At 62.4% G+C, this 9614-nt stretch overlaps 1 non-coding gene across 1 annotated transcript; it reads left to right on the top strand.

Moving 5' to 3' along the window:
* The first annotated feature begins 5605 nt into the window (after window positions 1-5605).
* LOC131864766 (5S ribosomal RNA) lies at window positions 5606-5724 on the top strand. Its single transcript, XR_009363529.1, has one exon. It is a non-coding gene; the product is annotated as a 5S ribosomal RNA (ribosomal RNA).
* Window positions 5725-9614: the final 3890 nt, after the last annotated feature.

Raw genomic sequence — 9614 nt, forward strand, 5'->3', positions numbered from 1 at the left:
GCGATGCCTTCACTAATTTCCATAAAAGGCAAAAAAAAAACGAGATTTTAAAATTTCCGTTTTGAAAGATAGTGAGAAAAAGGGAATGCTGGTGCCATCTTGAGCCCGCCCTGGTGCGCAGCCCAGCCAAGGTTTGCGCACCAAGGTGCCCACCCTGGCGAAGGTGCGCGCCCGGGCAATTAACCCAACTTCCAACTTCGCGCGCGCCAGGGTGGGAGCGCACCCAACAACCGGGCCTGGGAAGAGCCAATGCGAGAAACCCCACCAAACTCTCTGACAAAAAAAGAGGGGGCGCTCCAGTAACCCCGCTTCGGAGCGCACCCTGGGCAAACCCAGCCAAGGTGCCCACCCCGGCCAAGGTGCAGGCGAGGTGCGCACCCGGGGCAAACCGGGCTCCGACAACGTGCACGCCGCACCTTGGAGCACACTTCGTAGCGCTCCCGGGTGCGCACCTCAGAGCACACCAAGGTGGGCAGCGAGGTGCGCACCTTTGATGCGCTGCCTTCACTAATTTCCAGAAAAGGCAAAAAAAAAAGGAGATTTTAAAATTTCCGTTTTGAAAGATAGTGAAAAAAACGGAACGCGCGTGCCATCTTGAGCCCGCCTTGGTGCGCAGCCCAGGTAAGGTGCCCACCCTGGCAAAGGTGCGCACCCGGGCAATTAACCCTACTTCCGACTTCGTGCGCGCCAGGGTGGCAACCGGGCCTCGGAAGAGCCAATGCGAGAAACCCCACCAAACGCTCCGACAAAAAAAGAGGCGGCGCTCCAATAACCCCGCTTCGGAGCGCAGCCGGGGCAAACCCAGCCAAGGTGCCCACCCCGACGAAGGTGCACGCGAGGTGCGCACCCGGGGCAAACCGGGCTCCGACAACGTGCACGCAGCACCTTGGAGCACACTTCGAAGCACTCCCGGGTGCCCACCGGCGTTGCGCACCGTGGTGGGCAGCGAGGTGCGCACCTTTGATGCGCTGCCTTCACTAATTTCCAGAAAAAGGCAAAAAAAAATGAGATTTTAAAATTTCCGTTTTGAAAGATAGTGAAAAAAAAGGAACGCGGGTGCCATCTTGAGCCCGCCCTGGTGCGCAGCCCAGGCAAGGCATGCGCACCAAGGTGCCCACCCGAGGTGCACACCCGGGGCAAACCGGGCTCCGACTTCGTGCAGGCCGCACCTTGGAGCACACTTCGGAGCGCTCCTTGGTGCGCACCATGGTGCCCACCAGGGCGCGCAACCCAGCCAAGGTCTGCACACCAAGGTGCCCACCCCGGCGAAGGTGCACGCGAGGTGCGCACCCGGGGCAAACCGGGCTCCGACTTCGTGCACGCCATGGTGCCCACCGCGGCGAAGGTGCACGCGAGGTGCGCACCCGGGGCAAACCGGGCTCCGACTTCGTGCACGCCGCACCTTGGAGCACACTTCGGAGCGCTCCTTGGTGCGCACCATGGTGCCCACCAGGGCGCGCAACCCAGCCAAGGTGTGCGCACCAAGGTGCACGCGAGGTGCGCACCCGGGGCAAACCGGGGTCCGACTTCGTGCACGCCGCACCTTGGAGCACACATCGGAGCGCTCCCAGGTTCGCACCAGCGTTGCGCACCTTTGATGCGCTGCCTTCACTAATTTCAAGAAAAGGCAAAAAAAAACGAGATTTTAAAATTTCCGTTCTGAAAGATAGTGAAAAAAACGGAACGCGGGTGCCATCTTGAGCCCTTCCTGGTGCGCAGCCCAGGCAAGTTGTGCGCACCAAGGTGCCCACCCTGGCGGAGGTGCGCGCCCGGGGCAATCCGGGCTCCGACTTCGTGCACTGCATGGTGCCCACCAAGGCGCGCAACCCAGCCAAGGTGCCCACCGCAGCGAAGGTGCACGCGAGGTGCGCACCCGAGGTGCACACCCGGGGCAAACCGGGCTCCGACTTCGTGCACGCCGCACCTTGGAGCACACTTCAGAGCGCTCCTTGGTGCGCACCAGGGCGCGCAACCCAGCCGAGGTGCCCACCCCGGCGAAGGTGCACGCGAGGTGCGCACCCGGGGCAAACCGGGCTCCGACTTCGTGCACGCCATGGTGCCCACCGCGGCGAAGGTGCGCACCCGGGGCAAACCGGGCTCCGACTTCGTGCACGCCGCACCTTGGAGCACACTTCGGAGCGCTCCTTGGTGCGCACCATGGTGCCCACCAGGCCGCGCAACCCAGCCAAGGTGTGCGCACCAAGGTGCACGCGAGGTGCGCACCCGGGGCAAACCGGGGTCCGACTTCGTGCACGCCGCACCTTGGAGCACACATCGGGGCGCTCCCGGGTTCGCACCGGCGTTGCGCACCGTGGTGGGCACCTCGGAGCACACCAAGGTGGGCAGCGAGGTGCGCACCTTTGATGCGATGCCTTCACTAATTTCCATAAAAGGCAAAAAAAAAACGAGATTTTAAAATTTCCGTTTTGAAAGATAGTGAGAAAAAGGGAATGCTGGTGCCATCTTGAGCCCGCCCTGGTGCGCAGCCCAGCCAAGGTTTGCGCACCAAGGTGCCCACCCTGGCGAAGGTGCGCGCCCGGGCAATTAACCCAACTTCCAACTTCGCGCGCGCCAGGGTGGGAGCGCACCCAACAACCGGGCCTGGGAAGAGCCAATGCGAGAAACCCCACCAAACTCTCTGACAAAAAAAGAGGGGGCGCTCCAGTAACCCCGCTTCGGAGCGCACCCTGGGCAAACCCAGCCAAGGTGCCCACCCCGGCCAAGGTGCAGGCGAGGTGCGCACCCGGGGCAAACCGGGCTCCGACAACGTGCACGCCGCACCTTGGAGCACACTTCGTAGCGCTCCCGGGTGCGCACCTCAGAGCACACCAAGGTGGGCAGCGAGGTGCGCACCTTTGATGCGCTGCCTTCACTAATTTCCAGAAAAGGCAAAAAAAAAAGGAGATTTTAAAATTTCCGTTTTGAAAGATAGTGAAAAAAACGGAACGCGCGTGCCATCTTGAGCCCGCCCTGGTGCGCAGCCCAGGTAAGGTGCCACCCTGGCAAAGGTGCGCACCCGGGCAATTAACCCTACTTCCGACTTCGTGCGCGCCAGGGTGGCAACCGGGCCTCGGAAGAGCCAATGCGAGAAACCCCACCAAACGCTCCGACAAAAAAAGAGGCGGCGCTCCAATAACCCCGCTTCGGAGCGCAGCCGGGGCAAACCAAGCCAAGGTGCCCACCCCGACGAAGGTGCACGCGAGGTGCGCACCCGGGGCAAACCGGGCTCCGACAACGTGCACGCAGCACCTTGGAGCACACTTCGAAGCACTCCCGGGTGCCCACCGGCGTTGCGCACCGTGGTGGGCAGCGAGGTGCGCACCTTTGATGCGCTGCCTTCACTAATTTCCAGAAAAAGGCAAAAAAAAATGAGATTTTAAAATTTCCGTTTTGAAAGATAGTGAAAAAAAAGGAACGCGGGTGCCATCTTGAGCCCGCCCTGGTGCGCAGCCCAGGCAAGGCATGCGCACCAAGGTGCCCACCCGAGGTGCACACCCGGGGCAAACCGGGCTCCGACTTCGTGCAGGCCGCACCTTGGAGCACACTTCGGAGCGCTCCTTGGTGCGCACCATGGTGCCCACCAGGGCGCACCCGAGGCAAACCGGGCTCCGACTTCGTGCACGCCGCACCTTGGAGCACACATCGGAGCGCTCCCAGGTTCGCACCAGCGTTGCGCACCTTTGATGCGCTGCCTTCACTAATTTCCAGAAAAGGCAAAAAAAAACGATATTTTAAAATTTCCGTTCTGAAAGATAGTGAAAAAAACGGAACGCGGGTGCCATCTTGAGCCCTTCCTGATGCGCAGCCCAGGCAAGTTGTGCGCACCAAGGTGCCCACCCTGGCGGAGGTGCGCGCCCGGGGCAAACCGGGCTCCGACTTCGTGCACTGCATGGTGCCCACCAAGGCGCGCAACCCAGCCAAGGTGCCCACCGCAGCGAAGGTGCACGCGAGGTGCGCACCCGAGGTGCACACCCGGGGCAAACCGGGCTCCGACTTCGTGCACGCCGCACCTTGGAGCACACTTCAGAGCGCTCCTTGGTACGCACCAGGGCGCGCAACCCAGCCAAGGTGCTCACCCCGGCGAAGGTGCACGCGAGGTGCGCACCCGGGGCAAACCGGGCTCGGACTTCGTGCACGCCGCACCTTGGAGCACACATCGGAGCGCTCCCGGGTTCGCACCAGCATTGCGCACCTTTGATGCGCTGCCTTCACTAATTTCCAGAAAAGGCAAAAAAAAGAAAAAAATGAGATTTTAAAATTTCCGTTTTGAAAGATAGTGAAAAAAACGGAACGCGGGTGCCATCTTGAGCCCGCCCTGGTGTGCAGCCCAGGCAAGTTGTGCGCACCAAGGCACCCACCCTGGCCAAGGTGGGTCACGGGGTGGGTCCTAGGGTGGGTAACGGGGTGGGTACTAAGGTGCGTGCCAAGGTGGGTCATAGGGTGGGTGCCAAGGTGGGCACCAGGGTGGGTGTGCACCAACCCTAGCCAGGGTAGGTCACGGGGTGGTTGTCGGGGTGGGCGTCAAGGAGCCAAGGTGGGTGGCAAGTAGCCAAGTTGCGTGCCAAGGTGGGTGTCGGGGTGGGTGCCAAGGATCCAAGGTGGGTGCCAAGGAACCAAGGTGGGTGTCTGGGTGGGTGCCGAGGTGGGAGCCAGGGTGGGTCCCAAGGTGAGTGCAAAGGTGGGTGCCAGGGTCAAGGTGAGTGCCAATGTGGGTTCCAAGGTGCCAGGGTCAGGGTGAGTGCCAATGTGGGTTCAAAGGTGCTAAGTTGGGTGCGAGGTTGGGTGCGAGGGTGGGTGGGTGCCAAGGTGTGCTAGGTGGAAGCCCGGGTGGGTCGGCATCCCATGGGTGTCGAGTTGGGTGCCTGATGGGTGCTTCTTGTCAAGTTTTAGTCGTCGGGACTCATTTCGAGCCTTAGAGGTCGTTTCTTGTCCGGTTGCCCTGTCTTCGACCTGGGAACCCAATTTTGGTCCTCGGGTCCCATTTTTTTTTGTCTCGCATCCCACTTTTGGCCTGTGGCCTTTTCGGGGTCGATTCTCGTTTTGGGCATCAGAGCATGTTTCTTCTCCTAAAACCCAATATTTGTTTATTAAGTCTCGGAACACATTTTTGTTCTCGTGGACCCATCATGGGTCTTGGAACGCATTTGTGGTCCTTGGGTCCCATTTTGCATCCCGAAACTTGTGTTTTGGTGCTTGATCCCTATTTTGGGTGCCCACCTTGCACCAAGTGCGCACCCGGGGCAAACCGAGCGCCTTGGTGCACCGGGGCAAGATCGAGCGTGCACCCGAGGCGCCCCGAACATGCACCAAGGTGCACTCGGCCCACATGTGAGCGCAGGTCGTTGCGCCCGAGGTGGTGTGTGGGCACCGCGTTGCAGACGGGACACTGCACGCACACGACGCCCCCTACAGGTGCACGCACGTAGGCCGGGCCGGGTGCACACCCGACGCCCTAGCAAGGTGCGCGCACCCGGGCAGGGCTCACACTTGGCGAACGGGGCGCACTTCGCGAGGGAGGGTGTGCACCTCGACGGGGGTGGGTGGCCGGGGTGGATTCGCACGTGGGTCGCGGTTTGCTAAGTACACACTGCGACAAGCTCATAACGGGTGCGATCATACCAGCGTTAGTGCACCGGATCCCATCAGAACTCCGCAGTTAAGCGCGCTTGGGCCGGAGTAGTACTGGGATGGGTGACCTCCCGGGAAGTCCCGGTGTTGCACCCTTTTTTAGTTTTTCGCCGGGCATCGCAATGCTATTTGAATAAACCTTTTGCCCGTTTGCGTTCTCGTCGGGGCCGGGCCGGGCCGGGGTGCGCTGCCCGCACTACCGCGCGCGCGGGGGCGACACCGAGCGCGCACCCGAGGCGCCCCGAGCACACAGGCCACGGTGCAACCCGGGCGTTGTGCGCGCACCCCGGTGCGCCCGAGGTGCTGCGCGCGCACCCAGGTGAAATCGGTGTGCACCTCGGCCAGTGCGCGCTCGGTCGAGTCGCGCACGTTGGCCAAGGTGCACGGTGATGTTTCTTACTCTAAGGTTCCGCACCAGACGCCCGGGACAGGTGAGCGAAGCTGGGCGGGGCCGGGTGCGCGGCCGGGGCAGGTGCACGCAGCTGGAGAGAGCTTTGGAGCACACTTCGGAGCGCACCAATGATGCGCTCCATTCAAAAGTTTCCTGAAAAGGCAAAAAAAGTTGAGATTATAGAATTTCCCACTTGAGAGATTGTAAAAAAAAAAAATTTAAAATGAAGGAAACGCGGGTGCCAAGGTGTGCGCAGCCCAGCCAAGGTGTGCGCACCAAGGCGCCCACCCTGGCGAAGGTGCACGCAAGGTGCGCACCCGAGGCAAACCGGACAATTAACCCAACTTTCGACTTCGCGCACACCTTGGAGCGCACTTCGGAGCGCTCCTTGGTGCGCACCAATCTTGGGCACCTCGGAGTGCACCATGGCGCCCACCAAGGTGCGCACCCGGGGCAAACCGAGCTCCGACTTCGTGCGCACCTTGGAGCGCACGAAAGGTGCGCACCATGGCGCCCACCAAGGTGCGCAGCCCAGCCAAGGCGTGCGCATCAAGGTGCGCACCCTGGCGAAGGTGCGCACCCGGGGCAAACCGAGCTCCGACTTCGTGCGCACCTTGGAGCGCACAAAAGGTGCGCAACCCAGCCAAGGTGTGCGCACCCCGGTCAAACCGAGCTCCGAATCGTGCGCACCAGAGGTGCACGCCATCGTGCGCACCTTGGAGCACACTTCGGAGCCCTCCTTGGTGCGCGCCGATGTTGCGCACCTCGGAGCGCACCCGGGGAAAACAATGCAATTAACCCGACTTTCGACTTCGTGGGCACCTCGGAGCGCTCTCGGGTTCGCACCTCGGAGCACACCGAGGTGCGCACCTTTGATGCGCTGCCTTCACCAATTTCCAGAAAAGGCAAGAAAACATTGAGAAGGTGTGCGCACCGAGGTGCCCACCCTGGCGAACGTGCACGCGAGGTGCGCACCCGGGGCAAACCGGGCTCCGACTTCGTGCACGCCGCACCTTGGAGCACACTTCGGAGCGCTCCTTGGTGCGCACCAGGGCGCGCAACCCAGCCGAGGTGCCCACCCCGGCGAAGGTGCACGCGAGGTGCGCACCCGGGGCAAACCGGGCTCCGACTTCGTGCACGCCATGGTGCCCACCGCGGCGAAGGTGCACGCGAGGTGCGCACCCGGGGCAAACCGGGCTCCGACTTCGTGCACGCCGCACCTTGGAGCACACTTCGGAGCGCTCCTTGGTGCGCACCATGGTGCCCACCAGGGCGCGCAACCCCGCCGAAGGTGCACGCGAGGTGCGCACCCGGGGCAAACCGGGCTCCGACTTCGTGCACGCCGCACCTTGGAGCACACTTCGGAGCGCTCCTTGGTGCGCACCATGGTGCCCACCAGGGCGCGCAACCCCGCCGAAGGTGCACGCGAGGTGCGCACCCGGGGCAAACCGGGCTCCGACTTCGTGCACGCCGCACCTTGGAGCACACTTCGGAGCGCTCCTTGGTGCGCACCAGGGCGCGCAACCCAGCCGAGGTGCCCACCCCGGCGAAGGTGCGTACCCGGGGCAAACCGGGCTCCGACTTCGTGCACGCCGCACCTTGGAGCACACTTCGGAGCGCTCCTTGGTGCGCACCATGGTGCCCACCAGGCCGCGCAACCCAGCCAAGGTGTGCGCACCAAGGTGCACGCGAGGTGCGCACCCGGGGCAAACCGGGGTCCGACTTCGTGCACGCCGCACCTTGGAGCACACATCGGGGCGCTCCCGGGTTCGCACCGGCGTTGCGCACCGTGGTGGGCACCTCGGAGCACACCAAGGTGGGCAGCGAGGTGCGCACCTTTGATGCGATGCCTTCACTAATTTCCATAAAAGGCAAAAAAAAAACGAGATTTTAAAATTTCCGTTTTGAAAGATAGTGAGAAAAAGGGAATGCTGGTGCCATCTTGAGCCCGCCCTGGTGCGCAGCCCAGCCAAGGTGTGCGCACCAAGGTGCCCACCCTGGCGAAGGTGCGCGCCCGGGCAATTAACCCAACTTCCAACTTCGCGCGCGCCAGGGTGGGAGCGCACCCAACAACCGGGCCTGGGAAGAGCCAATGCGAGAAACCCCACCAAACGCTCTGACAAAAAAAGAGGGGGCGCTCCAGTAACCCCGCTTCGGAGCGCACCCTGGGCAAACCCAGCCAAGGTGCCCACCCCGGCCAAGGTGCAGGCGAGGTGCGCACCCGGGGCAAACCGGGCTCCGACAACGTGCACGCCGCACCTTGGAGCACACTTCGTAGCGCTCCCGGGTGCGCACCTCAGAGCACACCAAGGTGGGCAGCGAGGTGCGCACCTTTGATGCGCTGCCTTCACTAATTTCCAGAAAAGGCAAAAAAAAAAGGAGATTTTAAAATTTCCGTTTTGAAAGATAGTGAAAAAAACGGAACGCGCGTGCCATCTTGAGCCCGCCCTGGTGCGCAGCCCAGGTAAGGTGCCCACCCTGGCAAAGGTGCGCACCCGGGCAATTAACCCTACTTCCGACTTCGTGCGCGCCAGGGTGGCAACCGGGCCTCGGAAGAGCCAATGCGAGAAACCCCACCAAACGCTCCGACAAAAAAAGAGGCGGCGCTCCAATAACCCCGCTTCGGAGCGCAGCCGGGGCAAACCCAGCCAAGGTGCCCACCCCGACGAAGGTGCACGCGAGGTGCGCACCCGGGGCAAACCGGGCTCCGACAACGTGCACGCAGCACCTTGGAGCACACTTCGAAGCACTCCCGGGTGCCCACCGGCGTTGCGCACCGTGGTGGGCAGCGAGGTGCGCACCTTTGATGCGCTGCCTTCACTAATTTCCAGAAAAAGGCAAAAAAAAATGAGATTTTAAAATTTCCGTTTTGAAAGATAGTGAAAAAAAAGGAACGCGGGTGCCATCTTGAGCCCGCCCTGGTGCGCAGCCCAGGCAAGGCATGCGCACCAAGGTGCCCACCCGAGGTGCACACCCGGGGCAAACCGGGCTCCGACTTCGTGCAGGCCGCACCTTGGAGCACACTTCGGAGCGCTCCTTGGTGCGCACCATGGTGCCCACCAGGGCGCGCAACCCAGCCAAGGTCTGCACACCAAGGTGCCCACCCCGGCGAAGGTGCACGCGAGGTGCGCACCCGGGGCAAACCGGGCTCCGACTTCGTGCACGCCATGGTGCCCACCGCGGCGAAGGTGCACGCGAGGTGCGCACCCGGGGCAAACCGGGCTCCGACTTCGTGCACGCCGCACCTTGGAGCACACTTCGGAGCGCTCCTTGGTGCGCACCATGGTGCCCACCAGGGCGCGCAACCCAGCCAAGGTGTGCGCACCAAGGTGCACGCGAGGTGCGCACCCGGGGCAAACCGGGGTCCGACTTCGTGCACGCCGCACCTTGGAGCACACATCGGAGCGCTCCCAGGTTCGCACCAGCGTTGCGCACCTTTGATGCGCTGCCTTCACTAATTTCCAGAAAAGGCAAAAAAAAACGAGATTTTAAAATTTCCGTTCTGAAAGATAGTGAAAAAAACGGAACGCGGGTGCCATCTTGAGCCCTTCCTGGTGCGCAGCCCAGGCAAGTTGTGCGCACCAAGGTGCCCACC

Source organism: Cryptomeria japonica, unplaced genomic scaffold, assembly GCF_030272615.1.
Source record: "Cryptomeria japonica unplaced genomic scaffold, Sugi_1.0 HiC_scaffold_91, whole genome shotgun sequence".
Classification (NCBI taxonomy): Eukaryota; Viridiplantae; Streptophyta; class Pinopsida; order Cupressales; family Cupressaceae; genus Cryptomeria; species Cryptomeria japonica.